The sequence below is a fragment of the Bombina bombina genome, chromosome 5 (genome assembly GCF_027579735.1).
Source record: "Bombina bombina isolate aBomBom1 chromosome 5, aBomBom1.pri, whole genome shotgun sequence".
Taxonomy (NCBI): Eukaryota; Metazoa; Chordata; class Amphibia; order Anura; family Bombinatoridae; genus Bombina; species Bombina bombina.
Genome location: NC_069503.1, coordinates 550,087,844 through 550,104,406, shown reverse-complemented (window position 1 = coordinate 550,104,406; position 16,563 = coordinate 550,087,844).

Below are 16,563 nucleotides of genomic sequence, written 5' to 3'. Positions count from 1 at the left end.
AAGCCCAAACAACCAACCTAGATTGGCACACATAACCCTCCGTTCAGAGGGTTTGTACTCAAACAACAGGCCTCATACTTTGGTAGGATCCAAGCCCGGAGTCCATAGGATTGGCCAAGAGACATTCAGAATCCAGCAGGATTATCAGCACCACGAGGGTGACATGAACCCTGGTAACAGCCAAAAAAGTATCCGACCAGTACCCGCCTGGTATAAGTACACTCTACAACTGCCCGAGGTCCAAGAAAATTCATCCCGAAGGATCGATAAATGAACTAGAATTCAACAAGTGCGCAACTTCCAAGGAAGTGCCCACGCAACCTAAATCACAAGTATCGGTTCCAGAGTAGAACGTTTATAAAAAACGAAAATCTAATAGACATGAGCTTAAGAAAAAACAATTAAACACATCCATCCGGATAAAAAATAAAATAAAATGAAGGCAGCACCCATCGGGTGAACATGTAAGGTGAATTAAGACAACAACGGGACCAGCCGATTAAAAGCCCCATTCACCCAAGCTCAGAACTGGAACCGAAAAACATAAAGAAAAAAAAAAACGGCGACATTAAGAAGATTGGCGTCATCCCCGAACGTCATATCCATTTTGCCATCCAGCTTCTAAGGCTTCGGATCCCTCGGCCTGCTAGGACTGGGATCCTCCAACATTGCCAAAACATGTCTTAAAAGAACACGAAGGCGAGCCAGCCTATAACGGAAGGCAAAATTATTCCTCACTGGATCAACTGAAGACCCTGGACCTGAGATAGGGGCCCCTGAAGTCTCAGGGGCCAACGCTTCCCCAGAAGGCCGAACTAAAGCAAGGGGATCCCACGCTTGACGGGCCCTGGTTAACGGAACACGGACAGTATCTTAGAAATACTTCACTTGGGAGATATAAATGATGCAGCACTGTATAAATGGCCATGCAGAACCATGCCGTAACCTCTGTAGGAAACGAGTCACCCTCCAGAGAAGTGGTAAAGGCCATAGGGACACATGCTTATGTATCCAGTAAATGGATTCGGGCACTCACTTCACGGGTCCTTAGAAACATCAGAGGCGGATGGCTCAATGCACTCTAAGCTCCATGCTTCGGGAGAAGAGAGTATTCTAGAATGGCAATCAGAACATAACTGATGGTCATTGATTAACCGGGCCATTTCATATTCATCACAGGACACATCCTCCGTATCGGAGGCATCCGTGTCGCGCATTTCAGAATCCTCCATAATCTTGGGATTACAAAAATTAAAAAACTAACTGGCACCCTTTAACACCCCCAATGGCTGGGGCACTCACCACCTCCTGTGAACCAGACAACCCACAAGCAAGACTCTTTCGGTCGGACACAGGCAGTGAAAAACAATGTAACCGCATGCGTCACGAGGTGCACCGTGACAGTCACGAAAAGGGTGCACAATCTGGAAAGATTGCGTCATTAAAAGAAGGCCGTTACGTTCCGTAAAGGCCGTGAGCCTAAGTATAGCTACACATTTGCAGATAGAACCATATAACAAACATGATTAAAAGTCCCACCAGAGTTTGGTCCCAGCAACTCCAGCACACAATTGGCCTCAAACTGGAAATCCTAAAGCGTTGCCCCAAACAAGCACTAACTCCTGGAGTGCCGTAGCTGAAAAACGGGTGAACCACTCCGCAAGTAAAATGTTCAAAGGAAAAAGTAGCAGGCACTACGCAAAGGTGCGAAAAAAGTCCATACATTTATTGTAGATAAAATATAAAAAAAATTAAAAATAAAAAAAATGCAAAAAAATAAAAAACAGAAAAAAACACTGAACAGACCATGGAGGTAGGACAAAGGATAGGTGTCTGACTCGTTTTGTGTCCCCTACAGGTGCTTACTCATAGACATAATACATACAATAGGTATTGTGCTATTTATACCCTAAACCAGAAAACATTAGCCTTTACATTACCAAAGTGAAAATAAAAGTGAAAATAAAAACTAGACTAGCACAGCGCTGTCTGTATATTATTAGGAAGCACAAAACTATGTACTAGCTGGCCCATAATGCTAGATGTTATTAAATCTTAATAGCAATACTTCACAACTAAAGAAAAATTATAATAACTGTTATGAAAAAGTAAATTTTTAAAAAATGTACCTAAAGTTAATATAAATATAAACTGGGTAGTGGAGCTACTGTCTATACATAAGAAGCTGAAAAAGAACCAGACCTATTTTTTAACTCTATATTTGTAAAGTGTTCACTATTAAAGTGGTAAGTAAATAAACAACAAAAGTACTGCCACAGTTGGCATAGTAGTTAATATTATAGCTTTGTTGGGTACTGTTGCTATGTATTAAAACCTCTGGCCATGAAACAATTATCTTACTTAAAAGATAGTTCCCACTTACTACATACTCTAGATAAAAATGTCCACTTACACATGGCTTGTGGTTGATATCACATCCTTGTATACTTCCATACCCCAACATTTAGGTATTCAGGCGGTGGAATTCTTTCTAGAAAGAGAATTGTGTTTGGAATATGAGATTCAGAAATATATAGGAGATGTCCTTAGATTCCTGCTTTCTCACAATTTCTTTATGTTTGACGGTAGTTTCTACAGTCAAATTTTCGGTACAGCCATGGGGGCAAAGTTTCCCCCGGCCTTTGCAAATTTGTATGTCTCCTGGTGGGAATTAACCTATATCTATAGTACTTTAAATCCATGGTTAGAGGACATTCTTCTTTTTGTTAGGTACATAGATGACCTCTTGGTCATCATGATGAAACCTGTAAATGATGAGTTATTTACTAATTTCCTGAAGTTTCTTGATAATAATTTTATGAATTTGCGATTCACAGGAATATATAATCATACAGAAGTCAGCTACCTAGACTTGTCTCTTCATATAGTAAATAACAACATTGTTTCCAAAACATACCGTAAGGCTACGGCAGGCAATACGATATTACATGCAACCTCCCAGCACCCTAAACATCTTATTAAAGCGATCCCAAAGGGCCAGTTTATACGATTAAAAAGAAATACTAAGTCTGAGGATATCTATGAAGAACAGTCTATAGAACTTGAGACTTATCGCTAGGGGGTATAATGAAAACAAATTGGAAAGATGCCTTAATGAAATTAAAGAATATAATAGTACACATCTAACTACCATAGACACTAGGGATACAGTTGATCCCTTTAAGGAATCTATAGTATTCACCACTGAGTATTCTAGCCAATATCCAGAAATACTTAAAATCCTTAAGAGACACTTACATGTGCTTAAGGGAGATGATGTACTTAAACCATTGATTCAAACTTGCAAATTTGTGCCTAAGAAAACTAAAACGCTAGCTAAGAGTCTTTCTCCGAGTGCCATCACAAGAGCTAGGACATCAGGAAAAACTTAGCTTAATAAACAGGGGAACTTTAAATGCATGAGTAGAAATTGTCACATGTGTGCACATAAAGGTTTTGGCGATAAATTTGTTAGCAACAGTACCCAACAAAACTATAATATTAACTACTATACCAACTGTGGCAGTAAATTTGTTGTTTATTTACTTACCTGCAATATTGCCACCGTCAATACGTGGGTCAAACTTCCAGGGAGGTTAGAAGAAGGTTTGGTGAGCACACCCGGGACGTTAAAAATTATGTGAAAGAATCAGCGTTTGCAAATCACTTTAATAGTGAACACTTTACAAATATAGCGGATCTAACCATACAGGTAATAGACCTAGCGGTAGTGCCTCCAAGAGGAGGTAATATATATATAAAATCCTGGACAGAAAGGAAATATTTTGGAAATTAAAATTAAAAACACGCAGCCCACTGGGTATGAATAGGGAGTGTGACATTAATTTCTTTATTGATGGATGACCCATTTTAGTTTTAAGTTGTTTGGTTTTGTCCCAGACTCCTTTTTCATACCCATAAAATTTCTTAAGTCTTGGTCTATCTACTCCTTATATATATATATATATATATATATATATATATATATATATATATATATATATAAAAACATGACTTAAAAATGGTCTAACTGTACCTCCCATTGATTATAGTCACTCCTCCTATATTGTTTGACAGTATTAGGTCATTTCTTTACTAGAATTAAAAAAATAGGTCTGGTTCTCTTTCAGCTTCTTATGCTTAGTATAATATAAACTGGGCAGTGGAGCTACTTTCTATACATAATAGACAGTAGCTCCACTACCCAGTTTATATTTATATTAACTTTAGGTACATTTTTAAATTTTACTTTTTAATAACAGTTATTATATTTTTTCTTTAGTTAGAAAGTATTACTATTAAGATTTAATAACATCTAGCATTATGGGCCAGCTAGTACATAGTTTTCTGTTTCCTAATAATATACAGACAGCGCTGTGCTAGTCTAGTTTTTATTTTCACTTTTATTTTCACTTTGGTAATGTAAAGGTTAATGTTTTCTTGTTAGGGTATAAATAGCACAATACCTATTGTATGTATTATGTCTATGAGTAAGCACCTGTAGGGGTCTGTTCAGTGTTTTGTTTTTTTTTTTGTTTTGTTTTTTTAATATTTTACCTAAAATAAATTTATGGACTTTTTTTGCACCTTTGTGTAGTGCCTGTTTTGAACATGATTAAAAGTCCCCCCTGTTCAATAACCCCCCTCAGGAGATATTAACCCATGATTCCTTATTAAGATAAAAGGAGTCCCACTGGGATCCTACCTTGTTTCATTAGCATTACATTCACATATCGAAATAAAATGAAACAATCTTACCGGAATCTACACCGTGGAACAGGAACACAGCCCTTCAAGTGTGACAGATAGTAGCCTCGCTTCTGACATGGACTTGAGTGAAGAAAGGTAGGCAGCAAAAGTCGTCAACGCTTATTACCAAGGAGTTGTTAATATGAGTCAGGATGGGTTCGCAGAAAAACTCTCCCTGCATCTCCGGACTCCAAGCTCTCACTGAGAAGCTGACAGGATTACTTAAAACTCCAGTCCCATTGCGAAGAGTACTACCCTCCATGAGAGACGTATCTCGAACTTCTGACACTTCTCTGCCAACCTCCCGTGACAAAAGGCAAAGAATGACTAGGTTAAACGGTCTGAGCTGGGCATTGATGAGTCAGTCAGTACTTATAGTATATATATATATATATATATATATATATATATATATATATTAGTATATATATATATAATGTATAATTGAAAAAAGGCATGCACTCTCTGGATTTGTGCAAATATGAAAAAAACATTTGTATGCAATATTCATATTTAATAACTAAGCAAAAGTCTAATAGCTGACTACCTTCAAAGTTTCCCTCAGGATAAGACTGATGGAAGAGAAGGTAGTTCTTCTATTGGCTAAAGAACAGGTTATTGAGACTCTTGTATAATACTGCATCCCATATAGGGCTAGATTAGGACTGGCGGGCTAACTGTTGAGCGCGAGCGATAAGGGGTATATCGCGGCTCTTTGTATGCATTGGAAGTAGCGCACATATTACAAGATGTGTTAGCTTGAATTTAATGCACAACGGGTTAGCACGACTTCAGAGCTCTGGTTAACTGTTACACGAGACAAAAATGTGGCAAGAAAACATTAAGAATACATTGTTACACTCATATTAACAGTCTAATAAAAATTACTAAAAATAAATTGCATAAAAAAGTTATAAGGGCTCAAAGATATGAGGTCTCAGGTGTTAGAAAAAAAAGGCATGCAAAAGGCTTTAACATAAAGATACATGCATACACATGTCATATATATATATATATATATATATATATATAAATATTTATATAAATTAAAGAACAAAGGAATTACTCTCATTGGATTCAAGAAAAATAGTGCTTATCTTAAATCAATGAAGTTTCTGGGAATAATCTCTCCTTCCTCAGACCAACCAAAGCTTTGGAAAACAAAAAACTAAAATTTAAAGCCCTTAAACCCCTCCCCTAATGCAAATTGTGCCCACATGAATAACAATAGCAACCGAATGTAAATAAACAACAAAAGTAAATTTCACAATAATTACACAATCCCATATGGAGCATGACACATTTTTTACATCTTATTGCAATCACACCACAACCTGTGCTTAGAGATTCAAACAGAAATGGATTTGTATGTACAAACACACATTATCTGCATGAAGCGTCATTGTAACAAATAGGTATTGGTTAACATGTTAATAACAGAGACAGCCTATAATCAAAAGAGCTGCATACTCATGTAATCACTCACACGATTAAACTTATGTATACCTTGATAACATTTAAATGGATAATACAAATCAAATACTCAGTGCACCATGCACCCTAAGAAGTTACCAGTATGGGCTTCGATATTCCCCTAGCAAAGTGGGGTCACATGTCAAAACAATTCCAGTCGTTTACCATTGGTCTATAGTATCTTGTCAGTTGCAGCTTATCCAATCAGATGAATATTATACAAAGAGCATATACCGCTTCTAAAAGTTAAATATACAGAATTAAATAACTCCCCTACTTGAGCGGGGTCAAGAGTAATCCTGGCTATATTAATTTACCATTGGGTAATGACTTGCCCGAATGGAGTGCCCTAATGGATGCTTCTCACCCAATTAGATACTCCATTTACTAGTGTGGGGCTTATAGTTACAATGTGAACAAATGTACACAAAATCAATCTCATCTAATAGGAAAGTGAGGTATTCATTATATATGATGCATGTAATCCACCCACCGTCTTATAAACTGGATTAATAAATTGAACACTGTACATCGACATGGCCTGTATACAAATCTGGACCCACCGCCATTTGACTTCAAACTAAAAAATGTTTAGAAAATTGTAGAGCCACTCTAGCCTATGAGATAGTGTATTTACATAAGCAGGAAAACATAACATTTTAGCACTGTCATTAGAACAAAAAGTAGCACTCCAGGTCAAATAGGGGATATGTTACAAATTATTATTCATATCAGAAGTGACAGAAGATACATTTTAAAGGGAAACTAAACCCAATTTTTTTTCTTTCATGATTCGTACAGAACATGCAATTTTAAGCAACTTTCTAATTTACTCCTATTATCAATTTTTCTTGGTTCTCTTGTTATCTTTATTTGAAAAAGCAGGAATGAAAGCTTTGGAGCCAGCCCATTGGGCCTCATCAGTGAGGTGTAGCCATATTCCTCTAAGCACACTGAGCAAGGAGTCCACGTCTGGTTGCCCCTTTCTCCCATAGGGAGACTAAATACATACAAAGAGAAGTGCACTCACAGAATGAACAACCAGCTCAATACCATTGTTAGCCTGTTCTATGGCGATTTACCACCCAGGTGCAACTTCCGTTAGCCCAGTAATGCTTTTCACAGAGTAGAACTTTTCTGTAGTATATCAGGCTGAAACGATCTTCTGGGGTTGCTGTGTTCCTTGTTCAGAGAGGAATAGCCTGGTATTTTGGCGCTGGACTGACTGTAATAGGCGGGATCAGACTGATATACTACAGGAAAGCTCTACTCTGTGAAAAGCATTACTGGGCTAAAAGAAGCTGCACCCAGGTGGTAAATCGCTATTGAACAGGCTAACAATGGTATTGAGCCGGTTGTTTGTTCCTATGAGTGTGCTTCTCTCTGTGTGTATTTAGTCTTCTTATAGGGAAAAGGGGAAACCAGACGTGGACTCCTTGCTCAGTGTGCTTAGAGGAATATGGCTACACCTCACTGACGAGGCCCAATGAAGGCTGAAACAATCGTCTGGGGTTGCTGTGTTCCTTGTTCAGAGATGAATTGCCTGGTAATTTATCACTGAACTGACTGTAATAGGCGGGATCCGACTGATATACTACAGGAAAGTTCTACTCTGTGAAAAGCATTACTGGGCTAAAAGAAGCTGCACCCAGGTGGTAAATCGCCATAGAACAGGCTAACAATGGTATTGAGCCTGTTGTTCATTCCTATGAGTGTGCTTCTCTCTGTGTGTATGTATGTGTGTGTGTATATATATATATATATATATATATATATATATATATATATATATATATATATATATATATATATATATATATATATATATATATATATATATAAAAAGAAGAAATATCCCACCAGGGGGAAAAAAGAGGAGACCCGAAGACAGGAAACTTGATGCAGGTAAGTGTCTTTATTCAGCCAGGTAGCTAAACAACGGGTGCAGGTTCAGATGAACACCTGACGCGTTTCACGCATGCGTACATGCGCTACATCAGAGGCTATATATATATATTGCAAAAAGGAAGGCACTCGCCGGGTTTAATAAGGATAAAGTTTTATTCCTTATGAAGTAACGTTTCGGAGTTTTACCTCCGTTTTCAAACTGACAACAAGAATCAATGCTATACACAGCCTTAAATACCCCTTCACCATAATCACCTAGTGCAGGTGTTGCACAACACTTAGCACGCATCATCAGACAGTGCCCGTATCTTAGCAACCAACAACAAACAACCTTAAGTGAACACCTTTCACTACAACTAATAATGAACGTGTAAAACTAACTTATTTAAAAACAATTGAATTGCTGCAATATTACACCTATTAGCGCTAATAAGGTAACTAAATACAATAATATATGTCTCGAGCACAGCAATTTCTACAGTACTTTGTATACTAAACTGCATTACTAACTCAGGACTAATATGTACAGGATATAACCTCCATAATATACCGAAAACATCCACACATTTCCTAAGTCCAGTATTCTAATTTCTAGAAACAGATACATATGGCACTCAAAGGATTGCTAATCTCGGCTGTTCTGCATCAAAGGATGACATGAAATCTCTTTGTCATGCCAAACCTCAGTCCCACAGCCTTAACTCATCCCGGCATCATACATGTAACAAAACAAACAGAAAACTACCTGACAATACAACAAATCATAAACCAGACTAAAAACATAAAATAAAATAAAATCAAAGGATCATATTCCTGAGATGAGCAGAGGTGGCGACAGGAACAGACTGGTACTCCAAAGAGAGACAAGGTGGACCTACGAGCTGGACACTATAATCCCTAAAGGACTGAACACTAAACTTGAGTGGCATAGTTTCCTATAATCTCTGCATGAGATAGTTATACCCAGTATCTTTTATCTGTATTTTATGTTTATTTGGTGATGTGTTGTCTTTTTATGATTTTTTTGATTTTTGACTTTGTGTGTCCTTTTTGTGGTTGTCTTTCGTTGGTTTGTTTTTTATTTTTATTGCTTTTTGTTTATTTTATGTTTTTAGTCTGATTTATGTGATGTCTTTCATGGTGTTTTATTTTTTGTTGAGATTTTTGATTTTTGACTTTGTTCTTTGTGTGTCCTTTTTTGTGGCTGTCTTTCGTTTTGTTTTTTTTGTTTGTTTTTTATTGTTTTTTGTGGTTTGTTTATTTTATGTTTTTAGTCTGGTTTATGATTTGTTGTATTGTCAGGTAGTTTTCTGTTTGTTTTGTTACATGTATGATGCCGGGATGAGTTAAGGCTGTGGGACTGAGGTTTGGCATGACAAAGAGATTTCATGTCATCCTTTGATGCAGGACAGCCGAGATTAGCAATCCTTTGAGTGCCATATGTATCTGTTTCTAGAAATTAGAATACTGGACTTAGGAAATGTGTGGATGTTTTCGGTATATTATGGAGGTTATATCCTGTACATATTAGTCCTGAGTTAGTAATGCAGTTTAGTATACAAAGTACTGTAGAAATTGCTGTGCTCGAGACATATATTATTGTATTTAGTTACCTTATTAGCGCTAATAGGTGTAATATTGCAGCAATTCAATTGTTTTTAAATAAGTTAGTTTTACACGTTCATTTAGGGTTGCCACCTCAGCCACGTTTCCTGGACACTTATGAGTTACACATGCTGCAGGGTGTGCAGAGAGGAACATGTATTGTGTTTCTGGACAGCACTATTCATATTCTTCCCTGCACACCCTGCAGCATGTGTAACTTATAAGTGTTCTGTATTTTAAGGGACGGGTGGCAACCCTACGTTCATTATTAGTTGTAGTGAAAGGTGTTCACTTAAGGTTGTTTGTTGTTGGTTGCTAAGATACGGGCACTGTCTGATGATTCGTGCTAAGTGTTGTGCAACACCTGCACTAGGTGATTATGGTGAAGGGGTATTTAAGGCTGTGTATAGCATTGATTCTTGTTGTCAGTTTGAAAACGGAGGTAAAACTCTGAAACGTTACTTCATAAGGAATAAAACTTTATCCTTATTAAACCCGGCGAGTGCCTTCCTTTTTGCGATATGTTGGATCTGTGAATTATGCAGGATCTCTTTGATGTGCACCCCGGTGGTTCAAAGGTTACCGTGAGTACTAGGCCATGCTATAAAGACTATATATATATATATATATATATATATATATATATATATATATATATATATATATATATATGTGTGTATATATATATATATATATATATATATATGTATATATATATATATATATATGTATATATATGTATATATATATATATATATATATATATATATATATATATATATATATATATATATATATATATATATATATATATATATATATATATATATATATATATATATATATATATATATATATAGTAATAGATAGGATTGCACAATGTTACCACTTCCAAATGTGCCACGGTGCACTGCTAACAAATGTCCATATCCTCCAAAAAAGCAGGCACTCACTGGGCTTTATAAAAAATATATTTTATTATTCCATATTAAAAGACACGTCTTTTAATATGGAATAAAAAATTATATATTTTTTTATAAAGCCCAGTGAGTGCCTGCTTTTTGGAAGATATATATATATATATATATATATATATATACACATACACATACACACACACACACACACACATGTATGTATATATATATATATATATATACATACACATATATATATATACATATACACAGTATGTATTTACAGACACACATACACAAATAAACACAAAAATACATATATAGACATATATATAAGTTTTATTGGAGCCCTTTGCAGTAATGTTACTTGAAATATTTAAATTTATTTTTACGCAATGTTCATATTTAATAAAGTGTTTAACTGTGTATTCGCTGTAAATATTATGTTCTTCACATAGGGGGATAAGTTCTAAGTATTTTTAAATAGATACTCCCATATATATATATATATATATATATATATATATATATATATATATATATATATATATATATATATACATACATATATATATATATATATATATATATATATATATATATATATATATATATATATATATATATACATATATATATACATATATATATATATATATATATACATATATATATATATATATATATAGGGAGTGCAGAATTATTAGGCAAATGAGTATTTTGACCACATCATCCTCTTTATGCATGTTGTCTTACTCCAAGCTGTATAGGCTCGAAAGCCTTCTACCAATTAAGCATATTAGGTGATGTGGATCTCTGTAATGAGAAGGGGTGTGGTCTAATGACATCAACACCCTATATCAGGTGTGCATAATTATTAGGCAACTTCCTTTCCTTTGGCAAAATGGGTCAAAAGAAGGACTTGACAGGCTCAGAAAAGTCAAAAATAGTGAGATATCTTGCAGAGGGATGCAGCACTCTTAAAATTGCAAAGCTTCTGAAGCGTGATCATCGAACAATCAAGCGTTTCATTCAAAATAGTCAACAGGGTCGCAGGAAGCGTGTGGAAAAACCAAGGCGCAAAATAACTGCCCATGAACTGAGAAAAGTCAAGCGTGCAGCTGCCAAGATGCCACTTGCCACCAGTTTGGCCATATTTCAGAGCTGCAACATCACTGGAGTGCCCAAAAGCACAAGGTGTGCAATACTCAGAGACATGGCCAAGGTAAGAAAGGCTGAAAGACGACCACCACTGAACAAGACACACAAGCTGAAACGTCAAGACTGGGTCAAGAAATATCTCAAGACTGATTTTTCTAAGGTTTTATGGACTGATGAAATGAGAGTGAGTCTTGATGGGCCAGATGGATGGGCCCGTGGCTGGATTGGTAAAGGGCAGAGAGCTCCAGTCCGACTCAGACGCCAGCAACGTGGAGGTGGAGTACTGGTTTGGGCTGGTATCATCAAAGATGAGCTTGTGGGGCCTTTTCGGGTTGAGGATGGAGTCAAGCTCAACTCCCAGTCCTACTGCCAGTTTCTGGAAGACACCTTCTTCAAGCAGTGGTACAAGAAGAAGTCTGCATCCTTCAAGAAAAACATGATTTTCATGCAGGACAATGCTCCATCACACACATCCAAGTACTCCACAGCGTGGCTGGCAAGAAAGGGTATAAAAGAAGAAAATCTAATGACATGGCCTCCTTGTTCACCTGATCTGAACCCCATTGAGAACCTGTGGTCCATCATCAAATGTGAGATTTACAAGGAGGGAAAACAGTACACCTCTCTGAACAGTGTCTGGGAGGCTGTGGTTGCTGCTGCACGCAATGTTGATGGTGAACAGATCAAAACACTGACAGAATCCATGGATGGCAGGCTTTTGAGTGTCCTTGCAAAGAAAGGTGGCTATATTGGTCACTGATTTGTTTTTGTTTTGTTTTTGAATGTCAGAAATGTATATTTGTGAATGTTGAGATGTTATATTGGTTTCACTGGTAAAAATAAATAATTGAAATGGGTATATATTTGTTTTTTGTTAAGTTGCCTAATAATTATGCACAGTAATAGTCACCTGCACACACAGATATCCCCCTAAAATAGCTAAAACTAAAAACAAACTAAAAACTACTTCCAAAAATATTCAGCTTTGATATTAATGAGTTTTTGGGTTCATTGAGAACATGGTTGTTGTTCAATAATAAAATTAATCTTCAAAAATACAACTTGCCTAATAATTCTGCACTCCCTGTATATATATATATATATATATATATATATATATATATATATATATATATAAACAGAACATATTCTAGTATGCGGGTTAGTGCACTTGAGTAAATGGCTTAGCGTGCGAGTAAGGGTATTAGTTTTTTACACTTTTTTCACTCCATTGTAGTCTATGGGGGAATACGTTAACGCCAGGGCCGACTCAAAACATTGTGCTGCCTGTGTCCGATAATGAAATTATGCCCCTCCACTTAAAGGGATATGAAACCCAATATTTTTCTTTCATGATTCAGATGTGATTTTAAACAACTTTCCATTATACTTCTATTATTTAATTTGTTTTGTTCTCTTGGTATCCTTTGTTCAAAAGGATACCTAGGTAGACCAAGGAGCTGCTAATTGGTGGTTGCACATATATACCTCATCTTATTGGCTCAACTGGTGTTCAGCTAGCTCCCAGTATAGGGTGACCAGATGTCCCCAATTTTAGGGGACAGTCCCCGGATTGAGGAGACTGTCTCCGGAAAAATTATGTCCCCGGAACTGTCCCTGGCTCCTGTTGTATTGCAGCCAAGCGCTGGGTGGAAGTGATCGTCCTGATAACTTCACTTCGTCCCAGCGTATGGCAGGCATCATGCAGATCAGGATGGAAGAGCTTGTGTATGTGTATGCTTGTATGCTTGTGTGTATGTGTGTATATGTATGCTTGCGTGTGTATGTGCATGTGTGTATATGTATGCTTGTGTATGTGTATATGTGCATGTGTGTATATGTATGTTTGTGTGTATATATGTATGTTTGTATGTATGTGCATGTGTATATATGTATGCTTGTGTGTATGTGCATGTGTGTATATGTGTGTATAATATGTATGCTTGTGTATGTGTGTGCATGTGTGTATATTTATGCTTGTGTGTATATATGTATGTTTGTATATTTATGCATGTGTGTGTGTAAATATTTATGCATGTGTGTATGTAGGCTTGTGTGTGTGTATGTATGCTTGTGTCTGTGTATATATGTGTGTGTGTGTGCATATGTATGCTTGTGTGTGTGTGTGCATATGTATGCTTGTGTGTGTATGTGTGCATATGTATGCTTGTGTGTGTGGATGTATGCTTGTGTATATGTATGTGCATGTGGGTATATGTATACTTGTGTGTGTGTAAATGTATGCTTGTGTATGTGTGTAAATGTATGCTTGTGTGTGTGTGTATATATATATATATATATATGTATGTATGCTTGTATGTGCGTGTATGTGCATGTGTATATGTATGCTTGTATGTGCGTGTATGTGCATGTGTATATGTATGCTTTTATGTATGTGCATGCATGTATATGTATGCTTGTGTGTGTAATGTATGCTTGTGTGTAATGTATGCTTGTGTGTGTGTGAGAAAATGTGAAAAAAACGTAAATATATATGCCATACAATCGCTCTATAAACCCATACCAAATACACTGCATATATAATTTGAGGAAAATATGCTAATAAAATAGTTTTTTACCATTTGTCAATAAAAAAAATGTCCCCGGATTTCATTTTAAAAATCTTGTCACCTTATCCCAGTAGTGTGTTGCTGCTTCTTCAACAAAGGATACCAAGTAAATTAGACAAAAGAATAAATTGAAAAGATGTTTAAAATAGTATTCTCTATTTGAATCATGAAAAAAGCGGGTTTCACATCCTTTAAAAAAGTCTGCCTGGTGCCTGCATGCAACCTGATCCTGAACCAATTATATATATATATATGGCCCAAAAGCAGAACATGTTTTTAATCCTGAAACATAAGTCAAAGCAACAACTGATCACAATATAATGCCTCATTTTACCTTTTATTTCTGATGATAGAATTTTGCCCTAACACAGAGCAGCTGAGAGGGGATCACACAGTTAAAACAAACTCTCAGAATAGGTCTGAAAAATTGGACACATTTAAAAGTGCTTACTTATTGTCAGATTTTTTTTAAGCACTTTCAGATGTTTGTTACATGTTTGGGGTTGCATGCATTTAATTAATGGTTAAGCCAGCTATTTAAAATGTCAGATACAATTTCAGATAAGAAAATGCAATATAAAAAGTAACATAGTCCCTCTCTAGAACAATGCAATGGGCAGCCCTGCAAATGTAAAGCTGACCCTAGGTCTGGCCTCCTGTCCTGACACTGTCAAGGTAATGTCTGAGCTCTCAGTCAGTAACATACGATGTAATATGACACAGACACAGAACAAGAGGCAGGCTAACACTTCACTAACCTCTATCTACTGTTCCATAGGCCGCAAAGCTAGATCTGCACATGATCGCACAGGAATGTGGGTTTGTAGTTGTATTAGAAAGAGTAGTTTGGTTAAAATAAAAGTTTTTTTTTTTTTTAATTATTATTATTGCCCAGTTACAGCAGCTTAGCCCTACATGATATAGCTATCCATTAGGACATCAACACCCCCTCCCTCCCCCATCCCCACCTGGGAATAGCTTACAGTCACAAGGCTGTAACTCTCTGTCAGGCACCTTGCTTGGAAGGAGAGACGAATTATATCTCTCTGTATTATTTCCAGGACTGTTAGCCTCCCTGCACTATATATACAGTTCTCTGAACGGCCACTTCTAAGGAGCTGAGTAAACAAACACTACTACCGGACATGTTGTAAACACTAAGGGGCCGATTTATCAAGGGCAAATGGCCCTGATGCCCCTGTTTCTGTGCGAGCCTTTAGGCTCCTTAACTGGTCCGCCTGCTCTGAGGCTGCAGACATCAATCCGCCTGATCCTATACAATTGGGCTGATTGACACCCCCTGCTAGTGGCCGTTTGGTCGCGAATCTGCAGGGGCGGCGTTGTACAAGCAGTTCATCAGAACTGCTTGTGCAATGATAAATGCCAACAGCGTATGTTGTCGGCATTCAGCAATGTCTGTCGGACATGATACCCTACAGCATATCATGTAGGAAAGACATTGATAAATCAGCCCTTATGCCCCTGCCCTTAGCCCATTCAGCCCCTGTAAAAAAAAGGCAGCAGTGGACCACTAAAAGATTACCTGACTTTTTCTACAAAGATGCAGCCTGCTTATCCATGCCTGCCACCACCATTAGTCCAAGCTAGCCCCTTCCTCTTCGCAGAAGGATTGTCATGTGGGAAAGAGGGAGGCTAGAGGGGAGCAGGCTGCACATCATTGGCAGTAAGGGGTGAGTAGTGTGTGACATCACACTATGGGGCAGCATGATTTACTTACGCTGTGAGCATGCATTATTGTCCATTTGTTAAGACACTGCTGCCCAGTAATTAGAAAGAAAATAAAATGACCATGTTACTTCTCCAAGTTTATGCCCCCCTGCTGGGGTGCCCTTAGCTTACTGGAGCTGCCTGTTGTTATGGAAAGGGAGGTTGAGATTGTTAGAAAGGGGCATGGTAGCCTGGGACTGAGTCTGACTCTCAGTTACTGAAGCTCCCTCCTCCCTCCCGATGCAGTCATGTTGATAGCGCAAACCTGTTGCTGCAACTGCGAGGGCAGGAGGAGAGACAGGACAATATGAGTGGTCTGACCAGATCTGACAGTGACACACTCAGTCACTGAAGTGCTGCCCCCTCTTAAATGCCGCCTGGGTCCGGTGGTCCCACTTGGTCCCATCATTAAGCCGGCCCTGGTTAACACATTTGCAATATTCAAAGTTTGT